This window comes from Parasteatoda tepidariorum, chromosome 3, assembly GCF_043381705.1.
Source record: "Parasteatoda tepidariorum isolate YZ-2023 chromosome 3, CAS_Ptep_4.0, whole genome shotgun sequence".
Taxonomy (NCBI): Eukaryota; Metazoa; Arthropoda; class Arachnida; order Araneae; family Theridiidae; genus Parasteatoda; species Parasteatoda tepidariorum.
The window spans coordinates 2,873,446-2,883,887 of NC_092206.1; the positions used below are offsets into that span (position 1 = coordinate 2,873,446).

The 10,442-nt window shown below is 27.6% G+C and overlaps 1 long non-coding RNA gene across 4 annotated transcripts in view; it reads left to right on the forward strand.

Moving 5' to 3' along the window:
- The window catches only part of LOC107444898 (uncharacterized), a 33,371-nt gene that overhangs the window by 3,494 nt on the left and 19,435 nt on the right, over positions 1-10,442 (forward strand). For all 4 annotated transcript variants that reach the window (XR_011636317.1, XR_011636318.1, XR_011636315.1 and 1 more), the window contains exons 3-4: positions 6,300-6,362; positions 9,092-9,239. This is a non-coding gene — a long non-coding RNA (uncharacterized lncRNA). The remainder of the gene's footprint in view (positions 1-6,299; positions 6,363-9,091; positions 9,240-10,442) is intronic.

The window sequence follows — 10,442 nt, forward strand, 5'->3', positions numbered from 1 at the left end:
TTTTTTTAAAAAAAAAAAAAAAAAAAATCAAATAGGGAAAAAAGATTAAACTTCATAAAAGTAGATTTAAAATTTTTACTGATACTATAGCCTTTTTGTAACCAATGAAAAAAAATTTAAAACATTTTATTTATTTTTTCAATTAAATTTTTAGAAACATTCTGGGAAAATTTTTCAACTATGACTTCAAAAAATTTCTATTGTTGGGTTACGAATTTTTAAAGGGCAACCTAAATATCCTTACATATTGTTGCAGGAAATCTGGTTTTGTAAGCACTAACAACTCAAACAGTGAAAACGATACAATCTTAGTTAAGACTTGGAACTGAATTGTCTAAGTTTTTCATGTGATCAACATTTAGTTAACATATTATGTTACTTATTACTTTTTACGTTTGATAAACATGTGACTTTACTTTTTTTAAGAAAAATCCATTTTTTTAGTATTTAAATATCATTTTTAAATTTATTTTTAGTATGAATTTTAACCTTTTATTTCAAACTGCATACATCATAATCCTATGAGACAGGAGACTTAAGCTTTTTTGAAAATGTTTAATTTTTAAGCTCATTTTTCATTGGTGAGCTAAAAAAAAAAAAACTTTACATAGTGTTGCTTAAATTTGTCATACTGGCTATTTCTTATTAATTGCTCTATGATGCAAATAATGAAGGAAGTTACCCTTAGAAATAAAAGTATTGAAACTTTATTTCTAAAAGTATTGACACCTCAATTCCTAAGATATTTGTAAAGAAATAAAAGAAGGGGACAAATATTTCCTTTTAAGGAAAAAAATTAAATTAAAAGGAATAATGTACACATCTACTAAATATTTCATGACAATATTATTCTAGGAAACATAGAAGAGAAGAACTAAATTCTTTCAAATAGATTGAGTTAGTGCAGTAATATTGTAAAATAATATTGTACCTAATATAGTAATATTATAAAAATGGCCAAGCTGTTGTGATTCTTAATATGCGGAAATAGTAAAAAAAGAGAGGGAGTGTAGTAACTTCTACTTGTATAACTTCTACTTGTTGTAACTTCTACTTGTATAATCTACATGTATAACTTCATTCTTGAAAATTGCATGTATTTTTGTTATTTGGGAACCTATCTTTATTTTTTTTTAATTTTAAAATAAATTTTCCGTATCATTATTTAAATATTTTTTTCCATTCCAATGACAGTGCAAACACTTTAACTGAAAAATAAGTTAGTTTGCTTTTACTTTTAGTACTAAAGCGTTCAAAAAAAAATCTTTGTAAAAAAAATTCAAATTATTTTTGGTTAAAGCAAAATATGGATTGAGCTAATTTTCGTTTAAATTTAGGTCCATATAGTTTTAAAGTTGAATCTAATATTGAGCTATAAATGGATGAATTAATTTATCACTCAACCTGACTGCCTTGAATTCTGAGTTTTATAAACAGTCAATTAGCACTGCTTTATGCATATTTAGAAGTCCAGCATAGACACAATGTTCCGGATAATTGGTTTTTAACTATAGCAGTAAATATTAAAAACAAAGTATTCTTATTTTTGGTTTTATTAACATTTTAAAATAGATAGGTAATTTCTTTGCTAAGAGCAATAAACTTAATATGGTTAAAAAATCAAATATGCTTTGAATATTTTTGTTTTGTGCCATAGGTAATCAAATTTGTTTCTTTCAAGAGATTTTTCAGGCCTCATAATGAGTTATCTTGAAAATATGACCTCTCCCAAGTAATGTCAAACACTTCTATGAAAATGAAAAATAATCTTTTTTGAGTGTTAAAAATAGATATTAAGATTGTAAGAAAAATGTTATTATTTAATAAATTAAGAATAAGAATAATCAGATAATTTTCCTTACAAATATTATTATTTTTCTGTTCTTACAGTTTTAAACTGACATTGTTATAGTAATGTTGTAATACCAAAAAATTGTAGTTAGGCAAAGAAAAAAAAGAAAAAAACTTTACGATAAAATTTTAAGTTCAGAAGGCGAAAGTTGATTCATATTATTTAATAAATTGATTTAAAGATTTTAAGTTATGAAAAAGCGGTGAAATTTTTGGGTGTGATTTTAAAATTCATTTAAGTTATAGAACTGAAAAAAGTCTGAAATTGCTGGGACTTTATTTAAAAAGTGTATTTTTTTTATAAAAAAAGCAGGTACTTAACAGGACACTTTCTTGATTGTAGCAGAAAAAAGAAGATACTCTTTTTGTTAAAATAATAACATTTTGAGGATCGGCACCTGAAAGCTATAAATCTGACCGCGTTATTTATTAATTTTTTTTTTTTATATCTTACTAATTACTTAGGAAAACTATCTGTAAAATAAGATGAAATTTGCATAACAAAATTCTTATTTTTTATACCTGACATGCATCATGATATTTTATAGCTAGGATTAAACATAGGAAGAAAATGATTTCCAGATGTGAAAAAAAATATAATTGGGAATTAAGTCTAGTAATTCTTGTACTTGACATTTTTTGTAAATTTTATATCTATTTTTAATTCTTTTTTAGTATGTATTAGAAATGTTGTGTAAAGCAAAGAGCATCTTTATAATTAATTATTCATTTGTATTTAAAACTTATTTTGAAAGAAAAAAAACTTGTTTCTTATAATTTTTGCAAAGTTTTCAAAATGTTTGTTTCTTTTTTAACAGAAAAATATTTAATTCTTGGTAGTACCGTTAGTTTTAAAATTTCCCTTTCTGTTGTTTATTTAGAAAATTACTAGACTTTAACAGTTAAATCAACACTTCCTTTGCAAAATACTTGAATGAAAACTACAAAGTTTGTGAAATTTTGTTGCTAAGGCTCTTTTGAGTAGTTTTAATCATCTAGGTTGATTAAGTATTTTCAAAAATTTTTTAGTTTTATATATTTAAACTAGTACTTCCTTTTGTAAAAAAGTTTTTAGAGCATGTTTTTAAATGCATTAAAAATCATTATAAAATAAGTATTAAAAAATATGAAAGATGAAGTCCTCTTAAACATATTCATTAAATAACTTTTTAAAGAGTAAGCACAAAATTATAGAACAGTCATCTTTAATAAATTTTATTTTAAATTTTAACTTCATGCATAAAAACTTCAGTTTTATAATTTTGTTTACCAATGATGAATTAAAAATGGTAAACTTTTGACATCTAAATTCTAAAATAACATTGATTTATGAATTAATAAATACAGAAAATTTAATAAGAAATAAGGACAGAAAATTTCCTTATAATATAGGGTACTACTGAGAGTTCAAATAAAGCTTATTTCTTTCTCTTATTTATTTTTAAAATTTTGAAATGGAAAAATTAGGAAAATAGTTTTTTTTTTCTTTTTAAAATGATATAAAATTATTCACATACACTATATTTGAAGAATGATTTCAAAATTTGAACAAAAGAAGCTTAAAGGTACAATTTTATGTCTGGTGAAATTCAATTTTAATTAGGGAGATAAAAAGAAGGATGTTAATTAAAATTTTGATGCAATTAAGAAAAAAACATTTTGTTTTTTAAAAAAATACTGAAATTTTGTATATGTTTTAAAGTAATTCATGTATAAAAACCAAACAAAGATATTGTAAAACAATATATTTGTAGTTATTAGTGTAGTAAAACACTTTTTAAAAACTATTCAGAGCTATTTTTTTAAAATTATTCAAACAAGCCTTCTTAATATATGCAGTTCCTGGCTCCTGAAAGTGGCCCTTTTGTCAAGCTAAAAAAAGTATAATCATAAATTTTAGTGCTTTATCTTGAATTAACATTCAATATCTGGACAATAAAAAATAAGAAATTTAATTGTTTTTGGCCTTCAAGTTCATCTGCTGTCAAAGCAAAATATGTCTGCTTACCATTAGTTGATCAGCATACAACAGTTCAAAGTTATGGAATGGTTCAGTTATTTACACATCCTCATCCTCATAAGTTGATCAAATCTTTATTTTTGAGAACTCCTTGAATTTTAAAGGTGTTCAATTTGTTAAGTTTTATTATTTTATTATAATTAGATTTCAGCAAAAGAAACTTTGATTCAATAAGATATAAAATTTGAAAATATTAAGTGTTAAGTTTCACTGAACTGTCATTATGAAAAACGGGGGCTCGATCTCCTGTGACATCTTAAACCCCAACCAGCTTCTGATCGATGGGTACCAGCCTATCTGGGAAGTAAAGGTGTCCTGTGCACAGTGCTGACCACATTGCCGCAATTATGTCGTTGGTCTCAAAAATTAGAAATTAAACCATGTTTATTACATTTAAAAGTGCTATTAATTGATGAAAAAGAATTGTAAAGACTTCGAACAGGGCTCGAAAAACAGCCCGTCCTTGACGGTCAAAAATTCTCCGCGGACAACGAATTTCTCGAATCCGACGTCTGCGCGGATGGCCTTTTACCCGTTAATGTTCGTGATAAATTTTCAATTTTTGTTATCTTACAAGAGTCTTGTAAGTTACAAGGCAGCAAAATGACCCCCAATACAGCAACATACTGCACATATATTGATGCTTTCTCTGTCTGGGAGTACTGCAGCGGTTGAAAGGGGCTTTGCAGCAATAAACTTACAAAAAAACACAATGCGTACTGGTCTTAAACAAGAAGCTTTAAAAGCAATTATGAACATCTACCTAAATGGAAAACCCCTTTCAGATTTCTGTTCAGAAACCTCTGTAAATCATTAGCTTGATTGTGGAACTGGCAAACGTCATATTTGATTCATTTAAAAAACGCAGTACCCTCGGATAACTTGACATTCCAGATAACTTGACCCTTGTCATTTAAATTATTTCATAAAAGAAATACTAGGTTACTATTAGTAACCTAGTATTTCTTTTATTACTGTATAATGTAATCCTAGTAAAGACTAATTCATTGTGCAATTGATATAAATGTTTGTAATAAGTAGGAGAAAATTATACTTTTATTTATTTAAAAGCAACAGGTTAGTTTCAACGGAGGACGGGTGCATTGTTGGACAAGCCGTCCTCGGGGACGGGTAAAATTTCTGAGTTTTTTCGAGCCCTGACTTCGAATAACAATTAAAAAAATATAACATGTTTTCTGATATTTCTTTACGTCTAGAATATTGCAATATAAATTTTTTTCAGGCACTGCTATCTTAGAACTACTGGATATTGTTATCTGCAGTGTTATTTACCTTAATTAAATCTGTGAAATGAAAATAATTAAAAATTTTCTGTTCAATTTTATTTAGGGAGATAAAAAGAAGAATGTTAATTAAAATTTTGATGCAATTAAGATAAAAACATTTTGTTTTTTAAAAAATACTGAAATTTTGTATATGTTCTAAAGTTATTCATGTATAAAAACCAAACAAAGATATTGTAAAACAATATATTTGTAGTTATTAGTGTAGTAAAACACTTTTTAAAAACTATTCAGAGCTATTTTTTTTAAATTATGCAAAAAAGCCTCCTTAATATATGCAGTTCCAAGGCTCCTGAAAGTGGCCCTTTTGTCAAGCTAAAAAAGTATAATCATGAATTTTAGTGCTTTATCTTGAATTAACATTCAATATCTGGACAATAAGAAATTTAATTGTTTTTGGCCTTCAGGTTCATCTGCTGTCAAAGCAAAGTATGTCTGCTTACCATTAGTTGATCAGCATACAACAGTTCAAAGTTATGGAATGGTTCAGTTATTTACACATCCTCATAAGTTGATCAAATCTTTATTTTTGAGAACTCCTTGAATTTTAAAGGTGTTCAATTTGTTAAGTTTTATTATAATTAGATTTCAGCAAAAGAAACTTTCATTCAATAAGATATAAAATTTGAAAATATTAAGTGTTAAGTTTCACTGAACTGGGGCTCGATCTCCTGTGACATCTTAAACCTCACCCAGCTTCAGATCGATGGGTACCAGCTTGTTTGAGAAGTAAAGGTGGCCTGTGCACAGTGCTGACCACATTGCCGCAATTATGTCGTTGATCTCAAAAATTAAAAATTAAACCATGTTTATTACATTTAAAAGTGCTATTAATTGATGAAAAAGAATTGTAAAGACTTCGAATAACAATTTAAAAAAATAACATGTTTTCTGATATTTCTTTACGTCTAGAATATTGCAATATAAATTTTTTTCAGGCACTGTTATCTTAGAACCACTGGATATTGTTATCTGCAGTGTTATTTACCTTAATTAAATCCGTGAAATGAAAATAATTAAAAATTTTCTGGTGGAAACTTTACAAAAATACTTTCTGAACGGTGGTGTGAATGTTAGTTTTAAAATATTGACATCTGATTGTATACCAAAATAAAATGTTACAGGTGTCTGACTCAAAAGAGAGTGGTGATGAGGAAGGACAAGTCCAGCTTTTTTAAAACATTTAGGTAATATGAATAAATATTTTAATTTAAAATAATACATTTTTAAATTGTTATTCTTTAATTAATTAATTAACTTGTATTATAATTATATTGATTGAAATTATGTAAAATGTTGCTTTAGACAATTTCAAAGAATAATTTTATAAAAAGCATTTTTGTCTTGAGAATAAATATGTTGAATTGCTCTGAGCATGTTGAATGTTTATCGATTTCAATTACAAAGAAAATGAAAATATTTTTTTTAAAAGTATTTTTGCTATTTTTGTTTTTAAAAGTATTTTTTGTATTAGTTTTCTTGAAATTATTTATCAAATACAGTGTGCTTATATGTGTTAAAAACTAATGCGAAAAAATAAGCAAAATATCCTGAATTTCTTAGATGTAATGGTTGGATTTTTACATACTAAAACTTAATCCTTTCCCAATGGGAGAAGTTCAAATCTGCTGGTATTTGAAATCCTATGGAGATGCAATGCTATCCTGTGCCTAAAATTATAGTTTTTAAAACATTCCAAAACACTGTCACAAATATGGGATGGTCGGGAGTTAACGAGAAAGTGCATGGCAGTGTGTCGGCCGGAAAATGAGCGTTTCATTCCTGCTTGTGTATGTGACAGTCTGCTCCAAACTGTTCAAAGAAGTGACTTCAGATATCTTAATTAATTAATGCATATGATTTTTCTGTTACAAAACCAGACCACACATACTTTCTCTGAATAAACTTACCTTTTTTTGGCAAATTTTTTCCTTGCCCTCAAAATATTGGGGGTAGTTGTAATCTTGGGATAATGATCAGGAAAGTGGTTAAAATTTTGGACCCTTTAATGTTAATTTTACTTTTTGCTTAGTTTGGAATGTTTTGAGAATTTCTTAAGTGAATGGAAAACTTTTTGCACACAATTATGGAATTGGTTTATCCAGAGCAGATTTCTTGCAAAAGATAATTTTCATCCTTATTAATTGTTTTTTATTATTTTATTTAATAATAGTTGAAAACATTTTGAATGGTAAGGTGTACAAATTTTTTTTATTTCTTTAAGACTGTAATTGTATTTAGAAACATACAAACTTTGAACAAAATCAGTTGAATAGTTCCTGAGAAATGGACTTTTAAAGAAGTCTTTTATTTGAAATTCGAATTTCTACCGAAATATTTGACCAATTTCATTTAAATTTGGTATTTTATCATGAATTACATTTTTTAAAAATGATGTAAAAATTCGTATATCTTATATATCTTACAATGTTTATCTTATATTTCTGTATCCTATATACCTTACACTTCAAAATTTTTCAACTGTTATTAAATAAAATAATAAAGAAAGACAAATAATTATTAAAAATAATTTTTTGCCTGAAGTTATCTTTGGAAGTTATGTTCAGTGGATCGATAATTGAGTACTTAGCATGCTTGGGAAATAAACACTGGAGGTTCTGACCATTCAACCGGAACATCTGCTCTTGCACCTCAAAGCCCAAAGGTCAAGAAAACTGAGATGGGCACTGTAGGCCTTGGCCCTCTATGGGCTGTTGCGCCTCTGAGTTTATCTTTGGATAAACAAATTTATTACTGTGTGCAAAAATCTTTCAATTCGCTTTGAAAAATTCACGAGATATAGCAAAATATGCAAAAAGAAGAAATAACATTGGACAGCTCTCCTAACTTGGACCATGCTCCAAACATTGGACTGTTCTCGTGGCAAAACTGTTGGGACCATATTTTCTAGATAGTGGCTTCTCCCTATATCCTGAAGGTCAGAATCCAAATCAATTGAAAAAAAAAGAGTGTTTTTATTCAGAGGAGGTACATTTTTGTATTTGTGTCTGGTTTCATATCCTAAATTGTCATCTGCACTAACTAATTAGCATAATAGAGATCATCCCCTCGAACTATTAGGATTTAGTCGTAGTGATGAAAATATGATCATTAGATAAGATATTCAGGGTATTTCATTTATTTCTTATGCACTGCACATAGCTTTTTCATAAATGCAATTTAAATGAAACAGCAATAGCATATTAATTAAGGACCAGCATTTATGCATAGTTAAAGCAGAATTACTATTAAGGCTTGTCCCATGGGAATCCTAAACTAAATTTAATTCAATGGAATAGGGTCAGAAAGATAATTGTGCAACAGAAAATATTGAGCAAAAGGTTAAAACTGCAGCTTATTGACCTATTACTACTCAATTCAATCTTAATAGATACTCTAAGTAGGAATTTTATAATGCAGTATATTCCCTAAATAAAATTTGAGAAATTTTTTTAATTAAACTTTCTTCTTTTAAATAGTTTTAACAATTAAAGAGGAAAATAAAACAAGCTGCATTTGTTTATCTAGAAATTTATAAAAAAATTTAAAAAAAAAACTAAAATTTATAATATAAAATTTTTTAAGAGTTATCGTATCCGAAATCCTTATCTTATTTAAAATTGATTTTTCTTTTAAGCAATACTTTTTTTTTTAAAAATGTAAGTACTATTTATAAAACCTTTCATTATCTTTCTAGGTTAAAATTGGCAGTTATGCTATGAAACAGACATTTTTATGAGGTCATTAAGTTGAAAATCCATTCTTGTTTAACCAAACTGGTATAAAAGCAAAATGCTTTGGCTTCTTTTTATGTTAAGATTTGAAAGGAAAAAAAAAACTAATATCAGAACATGTTCTTTAAAGACAAAAATATTTTTGTTTGCAATTGACTTATATATTTATTTTTCTTATTTAGGTCAAAATGTTCATCTGCTTGCTCAAAATCCAGACCGGAAAACCAAATTATTGTCTTACCCAAGGATCCATTATCTTCCCGTCTTTAAGCTCTGCATGCTTTTCAATCTTGGTTTGATGGAGAATATCATCATTTTAATGAATTTAAGGTCAGTCTTTTAGTACCGATTCAAACACTAAAGAAGATTTATAATACACTTTATAAATTAAACAGTTCATTATTATTCTAACCTGAAAAAATTTGCCTTTTCATGTTTTTATGCTTCCCTTAATTGGCTCGTAAAGCAGGTATGTCACTAGGAAAGGTGACTTAACATGCATTCCCCAAAAATGTTTGGTTATCGCTTAAGCTCATTTTGGATCTGGTGATAACTTTCAAATTAATGTAATTTCTTCTTCTTTATTGACACTACAGCCCAGGGTGGACCTTATCCTGTTGCACAATATTTTGCCAATCAGCTCTGTCCCTGACCTTGATCTTCCAGTAGGAGATCTTGACTGGTTTTAAATCATCCATCTTTTCTTTGGTCTGTCTCTTGGCCTAATGTAATGAAATTTAAACAATGTAATTTTATTGTATGAGAATATAATCTCTGTTATTCTGCTATACAGTTTTCCATCCAGGCATAAGTATTGTCATGAATGAAGATATTTATTTAACAAAAGATTATTCTCTATATTTATTAAGCAGGTTATTAATTAGTTGGTTAAAATGAATTATTTAGTTTGTCTTCTTAATGTGCCTTAAAAATTTAAGGAGTTGTCCAGCTTTTGCAACCAGGTTCTTAATCTTCACCCTCTTTTTTTCACTGTTCTTTAGTGCTGAATGTTGTTTTATTCCATTTTTTATTTCATGCTATTGATTAAAAGATATTTTATATAGTATGGTGATTGAGTTATGAATATTAAGTTTCTTGCAAAATACTCAGTTGCAAGGAAGTTTTTCCGTTTTCTTCCTCTATAGCACTCACATTACTTGCATAAATCTCCAATGGCTGTTCCAGTCTTGATTTAACTTCTAATATAAAAGCACCCTGCCAAAATTTATCAAACCATTTTGCACAGTTTGTAGTGTAGGATCACTGTCTAAATAAACAGTCAAAATTGTTCTCGTGTGTAGTTATATTACTCACAAATTTCTGAAATTCATAGAACATGTCGTAAATTAACCTTTTTATTGTCCATTTTTTTTTAACATCAATATTCAATCCTGTAGATGCAAAACACACTTTATCTTTCCAGTACTGGCAACACAACAGCCAAACAAAGAAGTATCCACATCACCTAATAAAATATACTCTAGCGCCATCTCTGAGCACTGGACAAAAACTTTTTAAATGACCTCACACACA